Below are 24,152 nucleotides of genomic sequence, written 5' to 3'. Positions count from 1 at the left end.
CTATTCCAGCAATCTATGTCATAGGCAAACTTGGATATATAGCTCTCTATTGTATTAGCTAAGTCATTGATTTAGTGAATGGTTGAGGACACAGCACAGATCCTTGTGGGATACCACCAGTCACTTCCTTCCAATTCATGTATATAACCATTATCCCTACTTTCTGTTTTCTCCCACTTAACCAATCTCTGAACTTGGTCAATAATTTGCCTTCAATTCATGAGCTTTAATTTTAGCTTACAGTCTCTCATGCAGGAATACTTATTACTTGAAACAAAGGGCTGAATGTTATAAGCCAATGGTGATCTTAAAAAAAGTTGCTGTGCACGCGCGACTTGTGAGCCACTGAGCCCCTGCAATATTTCGAGCTGGGGCTCATTTAAATGGAGGGAGCAGAACGGCCGCCCCCTATGACAAAGGGGGGACAGCCACTCCGTTCCAGGCTGCGGCATCCAGTGCCATCGCGCAGGTGCAGGTGCCGGCGTCATTTTTAAAGGGTTTCAAGCCCTGGGAAAAAAATTGAATTTTTAAAGGTACATTTCTGTGCATTCTCTTTAAAATAAAAGCTGGAGGCCCTTTCCCAACACCCCCACCCCCACAACATTTTTTTGTATTGGCCTATATCTCGAAAACTTATTTTATTGCCAAGCCGAACATCCTCCCCAACCTCGTCACATTTGCCCTTAAACCCCTTCCCACCATCCCACAGCCAATAAAAAAGTGTAATTCTCACTTTCCCCCTCTGCCCTGATAATTTAACTTCTCCCCCTCCCCACCAGTGTCTCGTCTTGAATCCCCAAACTGGGTTTGGAACATAAGAACATAAGAAATAGGAGCAGGAATAGGCCATTCAGCCCCTCAAGCCTGCACCACCATTCAATAAGATCATGGCTGATCTGTCCCAGGCCTCAACTCCTCTTCCAGGCCTGCTCCTCATATCCCTTGACTCTCCGAGATTTCAAAAATCTATCTACCTCCTCCTTAAATACATTTAGTGACCTAGCCTCCACAACTCTCTGAAGAAGAGAATTCCAGAGATTCACCACCCTCTGAGAGAAGAAATTCATTTGCATCTCAGTTTTAAATGTGTGCCCCCTTATTCTGTAACTATGTCCCCTAGTTCAAGATTCCCCCACCAGTGGAAACATATTCTCAACATCTACCCTGTCAAGCCCTTTTAAAATCTTATATGTTCCAATAAGATCACCTCTCATTCTTCTAAATTCCAATGAACCTGTTTAGCCATTCTTGATAAGACAGCCCCTTCATCCCAGGAATCAGCCTAGTGACCTTTTCTGAACTGCCTCCAATGCTAGTATATCCTTCCTTAATACTTCTTTGGGCATCCTTATCTCGAGAGACAATGGATACGCGCCTGGAGGTGGTCAGTGGTTTGTGAAGCAGCGCCTGGAGTGGCTATAAAGGCCAATTCTGGAGTAACAGGCTCTTCCACAGGTGCTGCAGAGAAATTTGTTTGTTGGGGCTGTTGCATACGGGGACCAAAACTGTACACAGTACTCCAGTTGTGGCCTCACCAACACCCTGTATAGTTAAAACAAGACTTCCCTAAATTTAAACTCTAACCCCCTAGCAAAAAATTCCATTTGCCTTCCGAATTACTTGCTGCATCTGCATGCTAACTTTTTGTGTTTCATGTACAAGAACACCCAGATCCCTCTGTACTGCAGTATTTTGTAGTCTTTCTCCATCCAAATAATAGTCTGCCTTTTTATTCTTCCTACCAAAGTGGATTACCTCACACTTTCCCACATTGAACTCCATCTGCCAAGTTTTTGCCCACTCACTTAACCTATCTATACCCCTTTGCAGATTCTTTGTGTCCTCATCACAACATGCCTTCCCACCTATTTTTGTATTGTCAGCAAATTTGGATACATTACACTCTGTCCCTTCCTCCAAGTCATTGATATAGATAGTAAATAGTTGAGGCCCTAAGACCAATCCTTGTGGCACCCCACTAATTGTGGCTTTCTAACCTGAAAAAGACCCATTGATTCCAACTCTCTGCCTTCTGTGTGTTAGTCAATCTTCAATCCATGCCAACACATTAACCCCAATACCCTGAGCTCTTATTTTGTGCAATAAGCTTTTATGTGGCACCTTATCGAATGCTTCCTGAAAATCCAAATACACTATATCTATAGGTTCCCCTTTACCCACTCTGCATGTTATATCCTCAAAGAACTATAACAAATTTGTCAAACACGATTTCTCTTTCATAAAACCATGTTGACTCTGTTTGATTGCATTATGTTTTTCTAAATGTCCTGCTATTTCTTTCTTAATAATGGACTCTAGCATTTTCCCAATGACAGATGTTGAGCTAACTGGTCTATAGTTTCCTGCTTTCTGTTTCCCTCCTTTCTTGAATAGGGGTGTCACATTAGTGAATTTCCAATCTGCTGGTACCCTACCAGAATCCAATGAGTTTTGGTATATTATGACCAATGCCTCCACGATCTCTGCAGCCACTTCTTTTAAAACCCTTGGATGCAGGCCATTAGGTCCTGACGACTTGTCTGCCTTTAGTCCCATCAGTTTGTTCAGCACCTTTTCCCTCGTGATAGAGATTGCTACAAGTTCCTCCCTCCCATTTACACCTTGCTCATCTATTATTGTCGGAATGTTTATAGTGTCCTCCACCGTGAAGACCAATGCAAAATATTGGTTTAAATTATCTGCTATTTCCCTGTTCCCAGTTTTTAAATCCCTAGTCTCATCCTCTAAGGGTCCCACACTTACTTGAGCTACTCTCTTCCTTTTTATATACCCGTAGAAGCTCTTACTGTTTGCTTTTATATTTCTTGCCAATTTACACTCATAATCAATTTTCTCCCTCTTTATTAGTTTTTAGTCATCTGCTGATGATTTCTAAAAAATTCCCATCCTCTGGCCTACCACCAGCTTTCACCACTTTGTACACCTTTGTTTTTGATTTGATACTCTCCTTAAGTTCCTTTGTCATCCACGGGTAATTCATCGTTCTCATCGAGACCTTCCTTCTGACCGGAATAAATGTTTGCTGAGTGTTATGAAATATCTGCTTAAAAGTCTGCCACTGCTCCTCTACTGAATTTCCCTGTAGTCTATTTTCCCAGCCCGCTTTAGACAACTCTTCCTTCATACCTCTGTAATTGCCCTTGTTTAAGTTGAAGACACTGCTTTGAGACCCGAGTTGTTCGCCCACAAACTGAATTTGAAATTCTACCATGTTATGATTGCTTTCCCCTAGAGGATCCTTAACTATGAGATCTCTTCTTAATCCTAACTCATTACCATTACCAAATCTAAAATAGACTGTTCCTGGGTATGTTCTGCAAGATATTGTTCTAAGAAAGAAACTCTGATGCACTCTACTGATTTGTCTTCCATGATACCCTTGCCAGTTTGATTTGTCCAGTCTATATGCAGATTAAAATCACCCATGATAATTGCAGTGCCCTTCTTACACACATCCATTATTTCCTGATTAATATTTTGTCTGCAGAGAGGCGACTCCTCGGGGGCCTATAGACCACTCCCACCCGTGATTTATTTTCCTTGCTATTCCCTATTTCCACTCAAACTGATTCTACATCACGATCTATTACACCGATATTACTCACAACTGCACTGATCCCTTCATGCAATAACAAAACTACCCCACCTCCCTCTCCTTTCTGCCTATTCTTCCAGAACGTCGAATATCCTTGAACATTGAGTTTCCAGTCCTGGTCATCCTGCAACCACGTCTCGGTGATAGCTATCAAATTATATTCATTTGTTTCCATCTGGGCCGTCAGCTCATCTGTCTTGTTACAAATGCTACATGCATTCAGATAAAGATCCTTAAGTTTTGACTTTTTACCATTTTTATCTACTCTCGTTCTAATTTCTGCTGTACTCTTATGCTTGTATTCTCTGTCCCTTCCCATCTTCTTCTTTGGCCTCCTTGTCTTGAGAGACAATGGGTAAGCGCCTGGAGGTGGTCAGTGGTTTGTGAAGGAGCGCCTGGAGTGGCTATAAAGGGCAATTCTAGAGTGACAGACTCTTCCACAGGTGCTGCAGATAAAATTGGTTGTCGGGGCTGTTACACAGTTGGCTCTCCCCTTGCACTTCTGTCTTTTTTCCTGCCAACAGCTAAGTCTCTTCAATTCACCACATTTTAGCCCTGTCTTTATGGCTGTCCGCCAGCTCTGGCTATCACTGGCAACTGACTCCCACGACTTGTGATCAATGTCACAGGACTTCATGTCACGTTTGCAGACATCTTTAAAGTGGAGACATGGACAGCCGGTGGGTCTCATACCAGTGACGAACTCGCTGTACAATGTGTCTTTGGGGATCCTGCCATCTTCCATGCAGCTCACATGGCCAAGCCATCTCAAGTGCCACTGGCTCAGTAGGATGTATATGCTAGGGATGTTGGCCGGCTCGAGGACTTCTGCGTTGGAGATAGGGTCCTGCCACCTGATGCCAAGGATTCTCTGGAGGCAGCAAAGATGGGATGAATTGAGACGTCACTCTTGGCTGACATATCTTGTCCAGGCCTCGCTGCCATAGAGCAAGGTACTGAGGACACAGGCTTGATACACTCGGACTTTTGTGTTCTGTGGCAGTGCGCCATTTTCCCACACTCACTTGGCCAGTCGGGACATAGCAGTGGAAGCCTTTCCCATGCGCTTGTTGATTTCTGCATCTAGAGACAGGTTACTGGTGATAGTTGAGCCTAGGTAGGTGAACTCTTGAACCATTTCCAGAGCGTGGTCACCGATATTGATGGATGGTGCTCTGAACCACGGCGCTGTGGTCAATGAGCTCATTCTCTCTGCAGTCTGTGCTCTCGACCACACTGGGAGCAAGAACCTCATACCTATTGGATAAGGTCACTGGCTGAGATTCCTCCAAAGTTCAATTCTGGACCCCCATACCTGCCTCACTCGCAGTCACTGTCTCTGACCATGGCCCAGATTGGATAGAATTAATCTAAGAGGTGTGCCTGTCTCCTGAAACACAGTGTCCAGGTAACTCTCCCCCTCCCTGATGTGTCGCAGCATCCGCAGTTCGGACTCTAGCTCATCAACTCTGAGCCGACGTTCCTCGAACAGCCAACACTTGCTGCAGATGTGATGACCGTGGATCGCACTGGCGTCCGCCAGTTCCCACATACTACAGTTGCAACACATCGCCTGCCCAGCCATCTCTATTCTATTTAATTAATTAATTTGGATCTCAGTATTTTAAAAAAAAGTATTTAAATGTAGTCTTAACCTGTAATGACATCTCCTGATTTAAATCACTTGACCAAAACAAAAAAAGACAGGGAAGAAATACCCGCCAATCACTTACCAGCTCTCCTGTGACGTCACACTTCGAGTTTTGTTGGTCAAGCAGGTCCACTGAACTGAACAGAACTGAACAGAGAGCTCTCACTGCCACCACCGCTGCTTCTGGTCTCGGGCCTCGGTTCTTTATATCCTGGCTCCTCTCGCCTGTCCCCGCTCTCATCGCTGCCGCTGCTGAGGGCACGAGACTTCTGGCCACGGGCTGCAATATCAGCGTGGGATGGCCGCCTGGTCCAGGTAAGTTAATTAAAATTTTTTTTCATAAGTTTGAGTAGGCAAATGAAGGCCCCGCCGCTTGGTGGCTGGGGGGCTACACGGAGGCCTCACCACTGCAGGTAAAATGTGGTGAAGCCTGCTCAGCATGGGGGTCGTGGCGGGCCTCTCCCGGAAGAAGTTTCCAGGTCACCCCATGATGCCCGACGCTGTGGGCCTCATAAAATTCAGCCCAAAGATAAACAGCATTGTGCAAAATAACAAATATTAATTAGGTTGTGCTGCAAACATGGATTATTTACAGTACAGTGAACTTTACATCTGAAACCAAAAAATAAGAATTGAAATTTTTTTTGCATAGTTAACAATATTCCTTTGAAGTAATGTATAATAGTCAATAATGTATTGCCTTGCAAGAAACTGAACATAAATAATACCTTCTGAATATGTAGCATTTAAAATTATAGTGAGGTTAAAGATGTGTTATAGTCAGGAATCTTGTTTTCACTTTTTCACTTCCATCACCATTGGTTTAGCAAAGTATTTGCTTAATGAATGTCTGCTGGTAATGGTTGTTCTGTTAGTAAATTAATGACTTAACTTGGTTCCGAGGAAAAGAACGAGTTAAATCATATGTCGTCACAACACTTTTCCTCAAAAGAGTTGGGTTTACTTGTGGAATGGCCATTTTTGAATAGTACTGAATTTACCAGAAAACAGGGAAGTGGGGGCATGTGTGGTTAAAGGCAAACATTCACTTCTGTTATGAGCTTTCCAGAATGTAAGAAACTGGGGGAGACAGCTGACTTGAAATTTGCGAGTTCTGTGTATCAAATTAATTTTATAACACTTAGTTGCAAACTCCTAGGGGAAATAAGAATATTTTTACGATTTAAGAATAAAGCAGGACTACAAAACAGCTAAGGACATCTTTGTTAGAATAAAAAAAATAGTGTCCAGAGGTGTACCATAATGAATACAACTACTGAGGAGGCTGGTCATAATCTATCTGTGGCTTGTGAAATATACAGGTAGGCTTCACTAGTCAAGATATTTATTATATTTCACCCTTGCCTATGACATGCTTTTTTTACATGGCATAGAAAAACACTATCATGTACAGGTTATCCCATTTCTCTACTCAGCAGTTCTAACTGGGCTAGGAAGAGTTAAGCATCAATGAAAATATTACATACGAACATACGAATTAGGAGTAAGAGTAGACCACTCAGCCCCTCGAGCCTGCTTTGCCATTCAATAAGTTCATGGCTGAACTGATTTCTCCACATTACCACCTACCTCTGATAACCTTTCACCCCCTTGCATATCAAGAATCTATCTACCTCTGCCTTAAACATATTCAAAGACTCTGCTTCCACTGTCTTTTGAGGAAGACAGTTCAAAAGACTCACAACCCTTTGAGAGAAAAAATTTCTCCTCATCTCTGTCTTAAATGGGCGACCCCTTATTTTTGAACAGTGACTTCTGGTTCTAGATCCTCCCACAATTCTCCCCCATTCTTTTCACATCCACCCTTTCAAGACCCCTCAGGATCTTATATGTTTCAATCAAGTTGCCTCTTACTCTTCTAAATTCCAGCTGATACAATCCTAGCCTGTCCAATCTTTCCCCATAAGATAGCCTGTCCATTCCAGATATCAGTCCAGTAAACCTTCTTTGAACTGCTTCCAACGCATTTGCATCCTTCCTTAAATAAGGAGACCAATATTGTACACAGTACTCCAGATGTGGTCTCACCAATGCCCTGTATAACTGAAGCATAACCTCCCTACTTTTGTATTGAATTCCCCTCGTGATAAACATAACATTCTATTTGCTTTTCTAATTACGTGCTGTACCTGCATACTAACCTTTTGCAATTCATGCAGTAGGACACCCAGATCCCTCTGCATCTCAGAGCTCCACAATCTCTCACCCTTTAGATAAGATGCTTCTTTGTTATTCTTCCTGCCAAAATGGACAACTTCACATTTTCCCACATTATACTCCATCTGCCAGATCTTTGCCCATTCATCTGTATCCCTTTGTAGCCTCCTTATGTCCTCTTCACAACTTACTTTCCTACCTATCTTGTGTCATCAGCAAATTTAGCAACCATACCTTCAATCCCTTTATCTAAGTAATTTATATAAATTATAAAAAGTTGAGGGCCAGCACAGATCCCTGTGCACACCACTCATTGCATCTTGCCAATCAGAAAATGACCCATTTATGCCTATTCTCTGTTTCCTGTTAGCTCGCCAATCTTCTATCCCTGCCAATATGTTATCCCCTACACCATGAGCTTAATTAAGACTCATGTTTCCTTGGTTGTCAAATGTACGGTATCATTTCTGTCCATTTAAAAGATAGAAGGCAATGCTCAAGCCTATGTTTCGGTTTCTACAGTGCTTAATTGTCATTCCATCTGTAGTTTATACATAAGTTTCAAAAACAATCATTTGTTTTAAACAAAAGATAGAATTGCGCATTGGGGCCAGATGTTTGTTTCTTACCTAGTTTCTATGAGTTAGTTCCTTGCCCACATCTGTACCTTTTATCAATGTTATTTACTAATTTACCTCAAAAGGCCAGCTTTTCCCAAACGATGCTTTTACAATGTTACTGCAGGCCTAAGCGGGTCAACATGTTAGCCTTTTCAGATATAAAATCGTGGCATTTGAACATTTTTGTTTGCTTGCAGTGATTTGTGTTGCTTTTCTAGTACCTTAGGTTGTAGATCCCATCCATCGACTAATCTGAATCAGAAACACATGCTTTGAGAATAGAAACTGAAACCTTTTGCAAAGTCATTGACTATAGTCAGTTTAACTTGCCAGTAGCAAAAAAAAAGTGATATAAGGAGAAAAGGAAAAGAAAATCCATGCCAAAATGAAAGAAAGATCAAAGGTGCAGATTTTGTTGGGTTTTTGATTTGCAACTCACTTAACTCACAGCCCAAACCTCCTGCTGACTGCCACTTGAAGAACATTAGTAGAAGAACCTTAGTAGGATATGTTTGAAAGTTGCAACGATTTACAGTCCAAGGTACTATCCAAGTTATGTGGTTTTTTTAAAACGTTATTCTCTTTGATTTAACACTGTAATTAGTTTGAGCACTCTAACAAATATCATCCACATCTTTTTGCAACACTATAAAAGGCTTAATTTGTTCACAGCTCATTTAAGTCACTTTCACCCTCAGTGAAGGTTATGAATAATGTCAAACAATTAATGCCCTTTTTAAAAAAAAAGAAATTCCAAATAGATAAGAAATGCAGATAGATTGAGTTTACATTGAATTACTTCATTTCTTTCTGTTCTTCATACTGGCTGTTGTGCAGTTGTTCACATCATAATCTCAACCAGGTGCACAATGTCACTGCAGTAATTCTTGAATAGTATAATCCGTATAAAAAGCATAAATCAGACATTTCAGTGTTATTAATAAAGATCTCTATTTTAAAATTTCAAGTCTGTTTTATTATTAGCAAAGACATATAACAGGGAATGTTTGAAGATGCAGTTGCAAGGGTTGGATATTTTTAATGATGCAAGGTCCACAGATGTATTTCACTCTCAACAAAAAAAAGTACCAAGTTATGGATTTGTTTCTGATTTTATTCAGAAGAATGCTGTGCATATGGAGATATTCTGTGGTTTTGTCTCACCACTTTATTGCACATTCATAGAATTTCTTTTTTTTTGATTTTATACTGGAAACTACATACAGATTTTGAAGTTCCTGGGGTAGTTCACTAAACAAATGCTTAATTTATTCAAAAGAATATAACAGTTTTATACTACCAAAACCATATGCATATGTTGACATTTAGGAACAAGTATTTGCAAATCATTTTATTATAACAGATTACTCTGTAAAATTTAGTTTTTCATTCTAACAATAACAATTTCAGTTAAACCTACATTTTATAAAATTGCATTTTCTGCTAAGATAAATTGACAATAGCTGTTGTAAACAAAATAATGGCACAGCCATTAATTTGATAGCACTTATCATATTGTATCTTGCAGACAGTATTACATTTGCTGGTCGATATATTTGACTTCACATAAAGATATTTTGAACATACCCAAAACTTACCCTAACATATTCATGCTTTGTCGTAGGTATATCTGCTGGGTAAACAGAGTCCAAATAGACATTCTGAGCGCAAAATTCAGTTGTGTAGCACCACTTCTAGTACTGCTGGCTGCTTCTTGCATGGCCCACGCACATTGCAGGAGGATATGGTTGCATGCAACGGTGTCCCCTTAATGAGCTGGAAGACATTGGTTTGGCACTTTGCTGATGTCACCACAGCCGAACCAGCTGATTTGATGCCAGGATCCTAAATTTAGGCAACAAATGTGCAGGCAGAATTTGTGTTGTTTACTCATGAAAAAAATAAGTGTGAAGCTGCAAGATGGACCCTGCAGTAGCTTGCATTTGACAGGGAGTGATGCCTCATCCTCACAGGGATGGCAGAGGTGTAGGTGACCTGTGCACACAAAGGCTGCAACTGGTATAGGGTCAGCAGTGGCAGTAACTCTAAGTCTGCAGCTTGACAGGGAGATGGACCAGAGGCTGTGGAGAGAGCAAGCTCTGCGCAATGTCCTCTGTCAGGCTGGAGTCGTCTGTCCTCTGTCAGGATGCCAGATGATGTGGGCTTTGTTGCAGCTGGCCCCATGTTGCGGAGAACCTCTTAAGGGCCAGTTAAGGGCCTCTTCCCCTCACCGTTGGGATCTAACCAGTGGGAGGAGTGGGGGGGTGGGATGGGGTTGCCTCTACCATGCGGAGAAGGAACCTTGAAAAATGAGGCACCCTTCCTGCGGTCTTGCAGGGTTGGGTTCATCCTCCATGGGCAATCAGTCTTCCATGGCCGTTGACAGTGACAGGAGGCTGTCCGGCAGGGCTGCCAATGCACCCAGCATGTCAGGGCTGGATTTTGTGCAGCCAGTGCAGCTCTCGCCACCAGGCCGAAGAGGTGGGGGGAGACCTGTCTCAGCCTTTTTGAGACTCCCCGGCATGATCCTCTGTTGTTCCAGAAGCGGTTTACAGCGCCGTGTTCTCTGTCACTTTAAAGATGGGGATCCCCCCCACAAGAGCTGCCAGTCAATCACAGAGCTGGCAGCTCAGCCGAATCAGCAGTGCCATTGGGAGCAGCAGCCACTGCCAGTACCGCAGAGGCCTTAGACCCAGGCCAAGCATTGGAATGCCAGACCTCAGGTAAGTGAGGCGGGGTAGTTAGGGCCAGTCCAGGCCCTGGCGAGGGTGGTGGGCCTGAAGATCAGGGGAAGGGGGTTCATGGAGATGGTTTTGCCAGAAGGGGTCCTCCATGGGCTACAGATTGCCCACGGAGGAGGAACTCCACCCTGCAAGACCGCAGGAAGGGTGCCTCATTTTTCAAGGTGTCCTCTCCGCATGGTAGAGGCAACCCCACCCCACCCCCCCCACCACTTCAGCTGGTTAGATCCCAGCGGTGAGGGGAAGAGGCCCTTAACTGGCCCTTAAGAGGTTCTCCGCAACATGGGGCCAGCTGCAACAAAGCCCACATCATCTGGCCTCGCTGAGAACAGAGAGAATCATGCAAGTTCCTCCCTTATGCACCTTCTCAACTCCCAGCTCACCCTCATCTTGCTCTCTGGCATGATATGTAGGCTGCTGATGGTGTGACCATGAACCTCTTGCTTTCCACCCCAACCCCCTTCCCTCACACAAACCCTCTCTTTCTGATTTCTTGCTTTCAGACACCCAAAAATTACTGCCTGCCCAGGAGGAAGAAAGAAAGCAACAGCACAACACTGATGAAGAGGCTCCATCACTTGTAGACACCAATTCATATACTGGCACTGCACATATTTAGAGGCTAGTATAGAGTTAGGATCTACATGTGGTGAGTCACCAGGCATGAGCAGGCTGCAGCCAGGCCAGAAGGATTGGATCTTCATGTGCCAGCTCACTGGAGGACGAGGTCACAGACAAGTTCTGCTACAGGGGACTCAGATGAGGACTTCAATGGGATGGTATATGATTCTCATGATGATGATGCACACTGAGATGCTGGGTGCATTGATAAGTCTGCCAGAAAACCTGCTGTCACTGTCGAGGAGCATGGAGGGGTCTGGCTCCAACATGGAACAGGGTATTGCACCCAGCTTGGAGCCCATTCTTTCCAGCATGGAATTGGTGGCCAACTCCATGACAGCACTAGCAAACCCAGTGTGATGCAACATCACATGGCTGCTGACTCAGCTCCTAGTGCAGCACAGGCTTCAGTGGAAGCTCAGAATGAGGTTATGAGATCCATGCTTGCTGCCATGTAGTCTCAGACTACTGTCATCATGGCTGCAGATCTCAGTGCTCAAAGGAGCATGTAGGCTCTCACAGCGGATTACTAGGATTGCTCATGTGCCACCCCGGGAGAGTGGGAGTGGCACCTTGGAGCACAAACCTGCTGTCCTATCTCAGGATGACAGCATTCGTGCTCGCATCACTGTCATTCCACCAGTGTCTTTGCTGTTGTCTCTCATTGAGCCAGCGCAGACTGCCACCACCCATCTCAAGATGGTGCAGTCCATAACTGGGCCCTCAACACTCAGGACTGCTCAAGGGCATCCTGCAAGACCATCTGCAATCCCCTCCAGTGAAAGTTAGCAGCCATCCACCAGTCATGCTGCAGCCACTGGGGTAGCACTGCATGGGAGCACTCGGACAGGCACTAAAGGGATGCACAAGGATGAATAGTTTATTTTTGTTTGTATAATTGGATGTGTTGTTGGATAAAGATGTTCACAAAAACATTTGTGTGGTGGCTTATATTGCTGGAGGATGACCATGGGGACACTATGATGGAGTGTCTGATATGGATATAATGGTGGGGGAGGTAGAATGGTGGATCAATTGAGGTCAAGGGAAGTAGTTTTACAGAAGTCAAAGTCTAAGCAGGCACTCTGTGACAGCCCATCTGGAGCGAAGAGGTCCAGGATGCTTCCTTGCTGCCTCCTCCTTTTCCTTCTCCTCTTCCTCTTGTTCCTTCTGAAATGGCCTCTGGATTCCTGACGGCAAGGGCTGTGCCCTCATGGTGACAATGTTATGGAGGATGCAGCAGACTACCATGAACTTGGATACCCATTCTGGTGTATACTGGAGGGCTTTTCTCAAGTGGTCCATGCATTAGTAGCATTGTTTGAGCAAGCCAATGGTCTGCTCCACGATGTTCCTGGTGGCTCTGTGGCTCTCGATATGTGCCCATTGTCCACTTATGAAATGTGGCAGAGGGGGTGTCATCAACTACTTGCACAGGGTCCTGTGTAGCCACCCTTTGGCTCTTGGTGCAGGCCTGACGATAGCAGGAATGGCAGACTGCCTCAGAATGAATGTGTTGTGGCTGCTGCCAGGATAGTTGGCATTCACCAACGTAACATATTGTGAGCGGTTGCACAACAACTGCACTTTGATTGAGTGGTAGCCCTTGCAGTTCCTGTACCTCTACCTGTTGACATCAGGGGCCCGCAGAGCCACATGTGTGCAGTTGATGGTGCCCTGCACCATCAGGAATCCCACTATCCTGGCAATGCCACATGCCCTCTCATCGTACTTCACCTTGCTGAGGGAGAAAACAATGTGCTAACCTTTCCTGGCATATATGATCTCCATCACCTCCTGGATGCTCCAATGAATGGCGTACTAGGAGATGTTCAAGATGTTGTCCGCTCCCACCTGGAAAGATCCGGATGCATAAAAGCTCAATGCGATGGTGACCTTTACGGCCACTGGCAGCACCATCCTCACCCTGGTTCAAGCCTCCAGATTGGGTTGAAGGAGGTGGCACTGTTCTGTGTCTCCATCCTTGCTAAACGTGAATCACTGCAGGCACTGTTCCTAGCAGACTGCTCTGGAGAATCTCGTGGTCAGTAGGGACTTCTGTGGAGAGCCCTCCTTCTCCTCCCACTTTGCAGAGCTTCCTTTCTCTGCACCCTTTGCTCCATCTGATGGTCATGTTACAGACCAAGTGGCACTGCAACCACAGTCCCCATTCTCTTAATCACCAAATTCTGCATCCTCCCTGATTTTATGCAACAGCTCTCCAAAACACCTCCTAAAATACAGCACAGTACTTCCACTAACTGCACTCGCCTCAACTGCAAGTTGGTGACTGGCCCTTTAAATAACACTAGTTGTGGGGTGGGGGTGTCCCTCATGCTGCGGAACACATGTTCAGCAGACAATGATTAGCACTGACACTCAGTGCACACGCACAAGCCAAATTTGTTGAACAATCATCAGCTGGATTGGCTGTCTGATGTCATGATAGGACCCCTTCTGATGCTTCTGGTGCATGCACAACATGCCTCTGTTAGGCCCCTTCCCAGCATGGGAGAGCCATTCCAGAAGTGGCTGGAAGCATGGCTGGTGCAGTTGTAGGGCTTCCATAGTGCCGTCACCAGTGGTGCTACAAAGCCCAATTGTGCGACGATGGTTCAATGAGATCACCTCTCATTCTTCTAAACTCCAGAGATTATAGGCCCATTCTACTCAATCTCTCCTCATTAGGACAGCTCTTTCATTCCAATATTAATCCTGCAAACCTTTGTTGCATCCCTTCTAAAGCAAGTATATCCTTCCTTAGGTAAGGAAACCACAACTGTTTATTTTAATTTAGGTGTGGTTTCACCAAAGCCTTATGATTGCTGCAGAACTTCCTTACTCTTATACTCCAACCCCCTTGCAATAAAGGCTAAAATACCATTTGTCTTCCTAATCGTTTGCTGTACCTGCCTGCTAACTTTCTATGATTCATGTACAACGGCACCCAAATATCTCTGAATTTATTGGTCTCTCATCTTTTAAAAAATATTCTGCTTTTACATTGTTCCTACCAAAGTGGATAATTTCACACTTCTCCACATTATACTCCATTTGCCACCTTTTTGCCCAGTTATTGGTTTATATTCCTTCGCAGCCCACCTCACAGCTTATTTTCCCACCTATCTTTGTATCGTCAGCAAACTTCGGATACATTACACTCAGTCCCCTCATCTAAGTCATTGATATAGATTTTAAATAGCTGAGGCCCAAGCACTGATCCTTGCAACACTCCATTAGTTGCACCCTGCCATCCCAAGTGCTATGCGCTATGGAAGCCCCACAATGGTACCAGCCATGCTTCCGGCTGCTTCTGGAATGGCTCTCCCATGCTGGGAAGGGGCCTAACAGAGGCATGTCCTGCAATGACCAGAAGCATCAAATGAGGTACTATCATGACATCAGACAGCCGTTCTAGCTAATGCTCGTTTTCTGTCCATGAACCAATCCTCAACCATGTTTATATATTACCCCCAATCCTATGAACCCTAATCTGGTGTCACAGCCTCTTGTTTGGCACCTTATTGGATGCCTTCTAAAAATCCAAGTGATACTACATCCACTAGTTCCCCTTTAATCAGCCTTGTTAGTTACACACGCAAAAAAACTCTCGTGGATTTACCAAACACAATTTCCCTTCCATAAAACTGTGTTCACTCTGCCTAATCATATTGTGATTTTTGATGTGCCCTGTTATTGTGTCTTTAATAAAGAATTCTAATATTTGTCTACTTCTGATGTCAGGCTAACTGGCCTATAGTTTTGTGTTTTCCCTCTCCCTCCTTTCTTGAACAGCGGGTGATATTTGCTACCTTTCAATTCATGGGAACTATTCTAGAATCCAGGGAATACTGGAAGATCAAAGCCAATGCATCCACTATCTCTGCAGCCAAGTCCTTTAAAATCCAATGGTGTCGGCCATCAGATCCAGGGGATTTCTCAGTTTTGTCCAATTAATTTTTCCAGTATTTATTTTTACAAATATAAATTACTTTACATTCCTCACTCTAATTAGACCATTGGTTCCCCACTACTTCCAATATGTTCTTTGTGTCTTTTGAGTCTGACAGTCACAAAATATTTGTTTTAACATATTTACCATTTCCTTATTCCCCATTAAGTTTCTCCTGTCTCTGCCTCTAAGAGATCTACTTTTACTTTCGCTAATCATTTCCTTATTACATACTTGTAAAAGCTCTTACAATAGGTTTTAAATTTCTTGCTAGTTTACTCTCATGTTGTATTTTCTTCCTCTTTATCAATTTCTCGGTCATTCTTTGCTGATTTTGAAAATGCTCCCAATCCTTAGGCTTACTATGCTTTTTTGGCAACAGATGGAGTGAGACCCATGGCTACAGTTGCGGAGGATATTGCGCGAGACTTCGACAAGAGCAGTCTCTCTGTGTTGTGGGTGAGGTGGAAAACGGATTAATAGGGTTTCAATGAGTTGAAGAGATAAGCACGGAATTGCATTGCTATGATATATTTTAGGACTTTACAAATGTTAAATTCAGCCAGGAATAACAACAATCTTGCAGGAAGCTATAATAGCTGATTAAGAAGTAAGCTCCAGGTCACACACTGACAATCCTTATGAGTGAAATTGGCAACTTAGTTTGAATTTTGGTTGATTTTGCATTGTAGACCAGCTACTGGATGGATAGTAACCAAACAAAGCACCATTTAGACCATTATGGCTGGCAATGAGAAGAGAATTTCATCTCATTCGCCTGGACTGAATTCAAATCTGTATCTCAGAAATATAATGACTGAAATTTAAAACATTTTAGCACCGTTACTAATGCATCCTCTATTTCCTTCTGTAAAGAGATCTCGGCTGTGGTAGGGGAATTCTATCGTAAGGGGTACAGATAGGCACTTCGGTGGCCACAAATGTGACTCCAGGATGGTGGGTTGCCTCCCTGGTGCTAGGGTCCAGGATGTCACGGAGCAGGGGCAGGACATTCTGAAGGGGGAGGGTGAACAGTCAGAGGTCATGGTTCATATTGGTACCAACAACAGAGGTAGAAAGAGGGATGAGGTCCTGCAACAAGAATTTGAGGAGCTAGGTAGCAGATTAAAAAGCAGGACCTCAAAGGTTTTAATCTTTGGATTACTCCACATGCCACATGCTAGTGAGTATAGGAATAGGAGGATAGAGCAGATAGATCACGAGGACTGTTTCTGGTGGAGATGGGACCTGTACAAGTCGGACGGGTTGCACGTGAACCGGAACAGGACCAACGTCCTTGCAGTGAGCTTTGCTAGTGCTGTTGGTTATGGGGGGGTGGGGGGGGGGGGGGGTGGGGAGTGCGGGTGGTGGGGGTTGAAACTAATTTGGCAGGGGGATGGGATACAGAGTGGACGTACAGTAGGGGGTGATGCACAGTCAAATATAGAAGAGAAACTAAGTCAGTCTGGAAGGCAGAGCAAATATAGTCCTGTTAAGGCACAAATGAATAATGCAAGGGTGGATTGCATCTATTTAAATGCAAGGAGTCTTACTAGTAAGGCAGATGAATTGAGGGCATTGATTAACACATGGGACTATGATATTGTTACTATCATAGGGGAATTCTGCCACCTTTCATGAAGTTTACTACTTACTGGAGGAAAATGGGTTGATCGCTAAGACTCTGCATTAATCGGATGGACCCGCAGGGCAGCAAGGGACTGGCTTTCCTCGCCAGGTGGCGAATTGTGAGCCAGGATCCCGACACTGGTCGGAGCGCTTTTCCAAGGCCCTAAACCTCTGGATGGCGACCATGAGCGCAGCGTCAGTCTGTAGGGCCTGGAGGACACCGACATCGAGGAGGCCGTCCTTGCGCCACCTTCCCCCCTCGCACCCCTTCCCCCCCACACCCCCTCCTGCCTTGCACCCCATTGCCCTCACCCCCTCCCCTCGCACCCCCATCCCCCTCCTCCCTCGCACCCCTCCGCACCCCCTTCCCCCATCCCCTCCCCCCTCGCAGTTCCTTCCCCCTCCCCCTCGCACCCCCTGCACCCCTTCCCCCCACCCCCTCCCCCCTTGCATGCCACACCCTCCCCCTCGCAACCCCTTCCTCCTCCCCCTGCACCCCTTCCCCCCTCCCTCCTCGCACTCCCTCCCCCTTCCTTCTCCCTCCATGAAATCGCACAGTTTACTTGTTAGGGCCCCTGCTCAGGGATAGGAGCTAACAACCCCACTGCCTTGCGGGCATCTTGGGAGAGACCAAGGCTAAGGGAGTAAACCCGAACAGAAAATCCGGAGCAGAGCCCCTAAGGCGATCATGTGTCATCTTTGGCATGTTTCCGGCAGTTCCTGCAGCCATACCAGTACCAAACGCCAGAACAGAACAGAACAGTACAATACAGCACAGGAACAGGCCATTCGGCCCTCCAAGCCTGCGCCGATCTTGATACCTGCCTAAACTAAAACCTTCTGCACTTCCGGGGACCGTATCCCTCGATTCCCATCCTATTCATGTATTTGTCAAGATGCCTCTTAAATGTCGCTATCGTACCTACTTCCACCACCTCCCCCGACAGCAAGTTCCAGGCACTCACCACCCTCTGTGTAAAGAACTTGCCTCGCACATCCCCTCTAAACTTTGCTCCTCTCACCTTAAACCTATGTCTCCTAGTAATTGACTCTTCCACCCTGGGAAAAAGATTCTGACTATCCACTCTGTCCATGCCGCTCATAACTTTGTAAACCTCTATCATGTCACCCCTCCACCTCCGTCGTTCCAGTGAAAACAATCCGATTTTATCCAACCTCTCCTCATAGCTAATGCCCTCCAGACCTGGCAACATCCTGGTAAACCTCTTCTGTACCCTCTCCAAAGCCTCCACGTCCTTCTGGTAGTGTGGCGACCAGAATTGCACACAATATTCTAAGTGTGGCCTAACTAAGGTTCTGTACAGCTGCAGCATGACTTGCCTATTTTTATACTCTATGCCCCGCCCGATGAAAGCAAGCATGCCATATGCCTTCTTGACTACCTTGTCCACCACCCAACAAGGTGCTACAAGATTTCCTTGCACTGCTGACTTAATCTGGCAGGTAGGTCTTAACTTCAATTAATTACAAGTTAATGAATATGCATGGTCTGAAAATGTATTAAAAATTGGAACCCACCACAGGATGGTGTGAGGCCCAACCCGCCGCAAAAACACCCCTAACTTAACCTGTAACTTTGAACCCGCCATCGGGTAATTGAAATATCAACAATCGCCTAATTAATTTACCCTGCCCGCCACGACTGCTGCTTTTGCAGGCCCCATAAAATTCCACTCCCTTCCCAACCCAGTGTTTATTAGAGTATTTATTATGACATACAGTTGAATATTTGTTTGATTGTTCTTTCACGAACATAAGGTGATGCAGATTATTTTATCAAGTGAGCAATAGTGAGTAGGCCCATCAAAATCTTAAGTCACAATCCTTGGAAATTTTGGCTCTAAATCCTCGGAGCTGCAACCATGCTGGAGGCGAAGTAAACTCACAGCAATATATGCTTTTTTTTAAATGATATTTTTCTAAACAAAAGGTAAGCTCAGGAAATTATATATAAAAACATCAGTGCTTTGTTGCAGGAGTTAGTTAAACTGCCAGCATCAATAGGAACATTGCATTATTCTTGGTTACAGTCCAACATGCATTGAGTAGACTCACAAGTAATCTCTCAACATTGATGATAGACAATGGAGCCAAATGGATCTTTTTGTTAGTTCAGAGAAAGTTGGAAGCTGTTTTGCCTGAGTATTCAGCTAAGAGTAGATATTAAACTCAGTTCAGGTATTACAGTCAGTTACTGCTATTTTTCTTTCCATTTTCTAGATTTATATGAGGTGCAGAATACAGGCAGCCTGCAAGATTTCCACAGCAGGGCACCACTGATGAATCTTCTCCACCTGTGCCAAAATTTGGATGGACCTCTTGTAAATCATTTATTCTACACTCTCAGGTGTGAAGCTTTCTGAACTGTATTGCAATTTCTGAATGGTCTTACCTTTAAATTATACAGAGCCTGGTGTAGGATAGAAGCCAGAAAAATGTATTGTGTTTTGTTTTGTATTTTCATGAAGATCGGCCAGAAACATTTGTCTGAATTTTGCAGCTAGGCCTCAGGTCCCAATGGTAGGACTGGAAACGGGAGCCGTTTCCACTTGGGTGGGAATCATCTCCGCTTCCACCCTCAAAGTCGGCGTGTTTCATGTCATTACCACTCGCTGCACAAAAAGTTCTTCCTGTATCTATTTTCCAAAACCTTCAAACTGTGTCCCCTAGTCCTTGTACCATCAGCTAATGGGAACAGTTTTACCTTGTCTAACTTAATGTCATAATCTTGTACACCTCTAACAAATCTCCCCTCAATCTCTTTTGCTACAAGGAGAGCAATCCCAGCTTCTCCAATCTCCCCTTGTAACTAAAATCCTTCATTCCTGGAACTATTCTGGTAAATCTCATCTGCACCCTATCCAGGAATCACACATCCTCCTTAAAGTGTGGTGACCAGAACTGGACACAATATTGTATATACACAATACTTCTCAGGTCAGCAGGGTGGTACATGTGTGCCTTGCAAGGGAGGAGGAGCAATTGCCTTCTGCATCTGGGGGCTTTAAGAAAGAGAGAAAAGTTTTAGATTCCCGAGAACAGTATGCCTGCTGCACCTGTTCCTAGGCCACAGCAGGAGAGCGAGGAGATCACATGGTGTACTGTAACATTTGACTATGTGTAAAAATTAGCTTCAACCAGTTTGAACAAGAGAGACACCAGCGAAGCATGCTTACTGGAGGAAAGAGCTGTCTATTTCTTGCAGCAGAAATTCTACAATGAGCTGCAGGCTGTGTTAATTGCCTAAGAAGGAAAAAAACCCTTTGAAGAGAAAATTTGTATTGCTGGAAGTAGAAATATTCCTTTTCTTCACTTCCAATCTAAGAACTCTTTGCTTCAAGATTGACTCACTCGTGACTGAATGTGTTTTCTGGATTTCGCAGTAAAGTTTTGACTGAAAGACTACCAATTTTAAAATCCAAATATAGACATGTCATTATATTCCATGTTGAAAGAACTGTGTGACGCTTGCTGCAACTGAAGTGCTTTGAATGCCTATCAAGTAAAGGCTGTTCATCAAATCTGCCTGGAGACTTCTAGTGGCATCTGATTATTTTTACACGAGGATACCTCACCCATCGGGAATCTAACCCACAAAGACTTACAACACAGTTATTTATTCATTCTTAAGAAACAGCTAATAAAAACACAATTTTTTAAATCGGCTAACCGTTAGTTTTTGAATGTAAGTGTGTGAATGGGGGAGTTAGGATAAATAAGAAGTTATAAGGTCTTTAGACATAAATTTATCTGAATAGTGTTTAAGATTTAGTTTATTAATGAATAGTTAATTTGTTGTTGTTAAATATACCTGGTTTAGTCTGTTTTATTCTGGGGGTTACTAAAGTGTTTAATTTGGCTAATTTCAAGTAGGTGGGAAAATTTTAATAATATGCTGTGACCTGTGGAGTATTAGGACTGAATTGACAGTGCATTATTCCTGCCTTGGTCATAATGGCACAGTGATTCTAATCAGCCCCTGTGCTTAATATCGTGGGGGCTCGGCAGAGAATGCGGGCGCCCCACCGAGTTCAAAGGGCGCTGCCACGGACGGTGGCACCCCAATAAAATTCATCTCATTGTATTTTGAGCTCCCCCATTGGTGAATCCTTGTTCACTGCTTTCCAATTATAAGGTAAAGAAATGAGCACAAACAGGCTTTCTTAGGTTTAAAGAAGAAAAGTGAAATTTATGAAAACTTAAACTTAAACTCTAATTCAGTTAATGCCCACGGATACACGCCGCAACGCACGCTAGCATGCATACGCGATACGCACATGCAAATAGAGACAGAAAAGAGCAGAAGAAAAATAAAGTGGAAAGGTTAGAGGCAATATCTGAAGAGTTTTTTGTTACTGTGCTTCAAGCTCACTGCAGTCCTCTTGTAGGTAGTTCTTGCTTGTAGGTAATTTTTGCTTTTCATTGGGGCCCTGTATTCTTCTTAAACCTTGTTTGCTGTAGAAGACTTTTCTCTCTTGGGGTTTATGTGCCTTCAATGGATTCCAAAGCTGGTGAGAAAGAGATGAGCAGACAGGAGAGGCTGCAGTGAGCCAGCCACAAGAGGTCTTTTTAGTCCAGGAGCAAACAGCATTCTGAGTTCAAATTCTCTGTGGCCAATTTAAAACTCTCAGTTCAAAACTCTGCAACAGCCAGTTAGTCATGTAACTAAACTGGTCTAACCACATCTTCTGTGTACTGGGGAGCAGGGACTGTTTCTTTGTTTCAACACTGTCTGCCAGCATGCAAAAATGTATTTCCGGCAAGGGGTCTGGCAATTCCTTGTCATAGGCCCTCTTTTCTTCCCAGCAACAATTTTAAGTTTAATGTCCATGTGGTGAAATTAATGTGCCTCATTCTTGGCAGGTGGGGGCCTGAATGATAATAACTTTAACTAAGAATAAACTAAAAGATCTGGCAGCACAACTGGGCTTAGAATTGAAATCAGGTGCTAAAGAAGCAGAGATAATTGACATAATAGCCTCACATTTAAAATTAGAAGAAGAGAAAGAAGACATGCAACAAGAAGGTAGTAGGTCAGAAAGTGATGCAGTGATATTGGCTAGGATTCAGTTAGAAACGAAAAAAACCTGAGGCTGAAAAAGAATTAAGAAAACTTAAACAAGAAAAAGAAACAGCAATAGCATTGGAAAGACTTAAGCTTGAATTCCAGAAAGAAAGAGAAGAGAGGGAATTTAGGTTAAAAGAGATGGAACTAAGACAAAGAGGTAATCATGAATCCAGGGGAAGTTCTGGCCAGGAAGAATCTGAATTCGCTCCAAGACCCAGCGAAAAGCTATTTAAATTCATACAAGTTCTTTTTAAGTTTGAGGAAAAGGACGTAGAGGCTTTTTTCATATCTTTTGAAAAAATAGCCAAAGAAATGAAGGAAAGTTGGACACTGCTTATGCAACACAGGTTGGTAGGCAGAGCTCATGAGGTTTATGCCATGCTTCCTGAAGAGGCTTCTTCAGATTATGAGATGGTAAAAAAGGCTATTCTCGCTGCATATGAGTTAGTCCCTGAAGCTTACCATCAGAAGTTTCGGAATTCACGGAGACAGGCTGGACAGACTTATGTAGAATTTGAGAGGGTGAAGCAAATTAATTTTGACTGTTGGATACAGGCATTAAAGATGGAAACCACATATGAGAACCTGCGAGAATTGATTCTCTTGGAAGAATTTAAAAATTCAATTCCTTCAGTAGTGGGAACTCCTGTAGATAACCTGAAAGTTTTGAAAGCTGGGCAAGCAGAAGTGATGATTTTGAGCTTGTGAATAAGCCAAAACCTTTTGTCCATCACCCCCATAAACCTGAGAAGGATAGAAAGTGGGAGAGTGAAAGGAAGGCAAGTAGCCGGGAACAAGAAGGAACAACTGGGAATGCCCCAGGATCAACTTCCCAGGCCAGAAAGGATGGTGCTGAGGGTAGAAGTGAGGTTCGCAAGCCCAAGTGTATTCATTGCCACAAAACAGGTCAGCTTTGTTCAGAATGCTGGAAATTGCAAGGTAAACCCATAGGACTTGTTGGGGTATGCATGCAGAGAAAGTATCTCTGACTGAGAGTACAACAGATCAGACTATAGCTTTAATGGCAGCTGTAAAACCAGATATAAAAACTAAAGTGAGTGTACAGGTTAAGAATAAGATACCCGAAAGTTAGAATGAATTTTTGTCAAAGGGGAAAGTAACTCCATACCCTTTAAGTGAGACAGGAAAATCTATCACTATACTCAGGGATACAGGAGCAACCCAAACACTCTTGCTGAGGAAAGGTATAATGTTTCCACCAGAGAGTGCCTTGAACACTAAAGTTTTAGTTAATGGAATTGGCAGGGAGTATATACCCATACCCTTGTATAAAGTGCACTTAGAGAGTGACTTAATATTTGGGATGGTAACTGTAGCAATTTGCCAGTAGAGGGAATTGATCTAATCCTCGGAAATGATTTGGTCGGATCAAAAGTATCAGTTTCTCCTATAATTACAGAGGAACCAAATGAAGTTAGGGAAACTGAACAATTAGAGGAACAAGTTCCAGGAATATTTCCTGCGTGTGTAGTCACCCGAGCAATGGCTAAGCAGGTTCCATTGTCGGAGGTAAAAGTGGCACCACAAACAGCCAAGTATCTGAAACCTTAAACACAAACAAGAAATGCTGGAAATACTCAGCAGGTCTGGCAGCATCTGTGGAGAGAGAATCAGAGTTAACGTTTCAGGTCAGTGACCCTGAAATGTTAACTCTGCTTCTCTCTCCACAGATGCTGCCAGACCTGTTGAGTATTTCCATTATTTCTTGCTTGTGTTCAGATTTCCAGCATTTTCAGTATTTTGCTTTTATATCTGAAACCTTATTTGGGATTTAGAAAGTCCAAATTAGATGTTTAACAGATCTTCTATAATTGCAGCACAGCAAGCTGATCCAGAGATTTACAGAATAGCACAGTCGGCTCTGACAGAAGCTGAGGTGAAAGGACTTCTGGAAGGCTGTTATATGGCAAATGGGCTTATGAGGAAGAAGTGGAGTCCGCTTCATAGATCTGTGGATGAAGACTGGACAGTTGTTGAACAGTTAATGGTACCACCTAAATATCACCAGGGTTTATCAAGGTTAGCACATGACAT

The sequence above is a fragment of the Heterodontus francisci genome, chromosome 3, assembly GCF_036365525.1.
Source record: "Heterodontus francisci isolate sHetFra1 chromosome 3, sHetFra1.hap1, whole genome shotgun sequence".
Taxonomy (NCBI): domain Eukaryota; kingdom Metazoa; phylum Chordata; class Chondrichthyes; order Heterodontiformes; family Heterodontidae; genus Heterodontus; species Heterodontus francisci.
The sequence above is the reverse complement of the archived record's forward strand: the minus strand, read 5'-3'. Positions refer to the sequence as shown.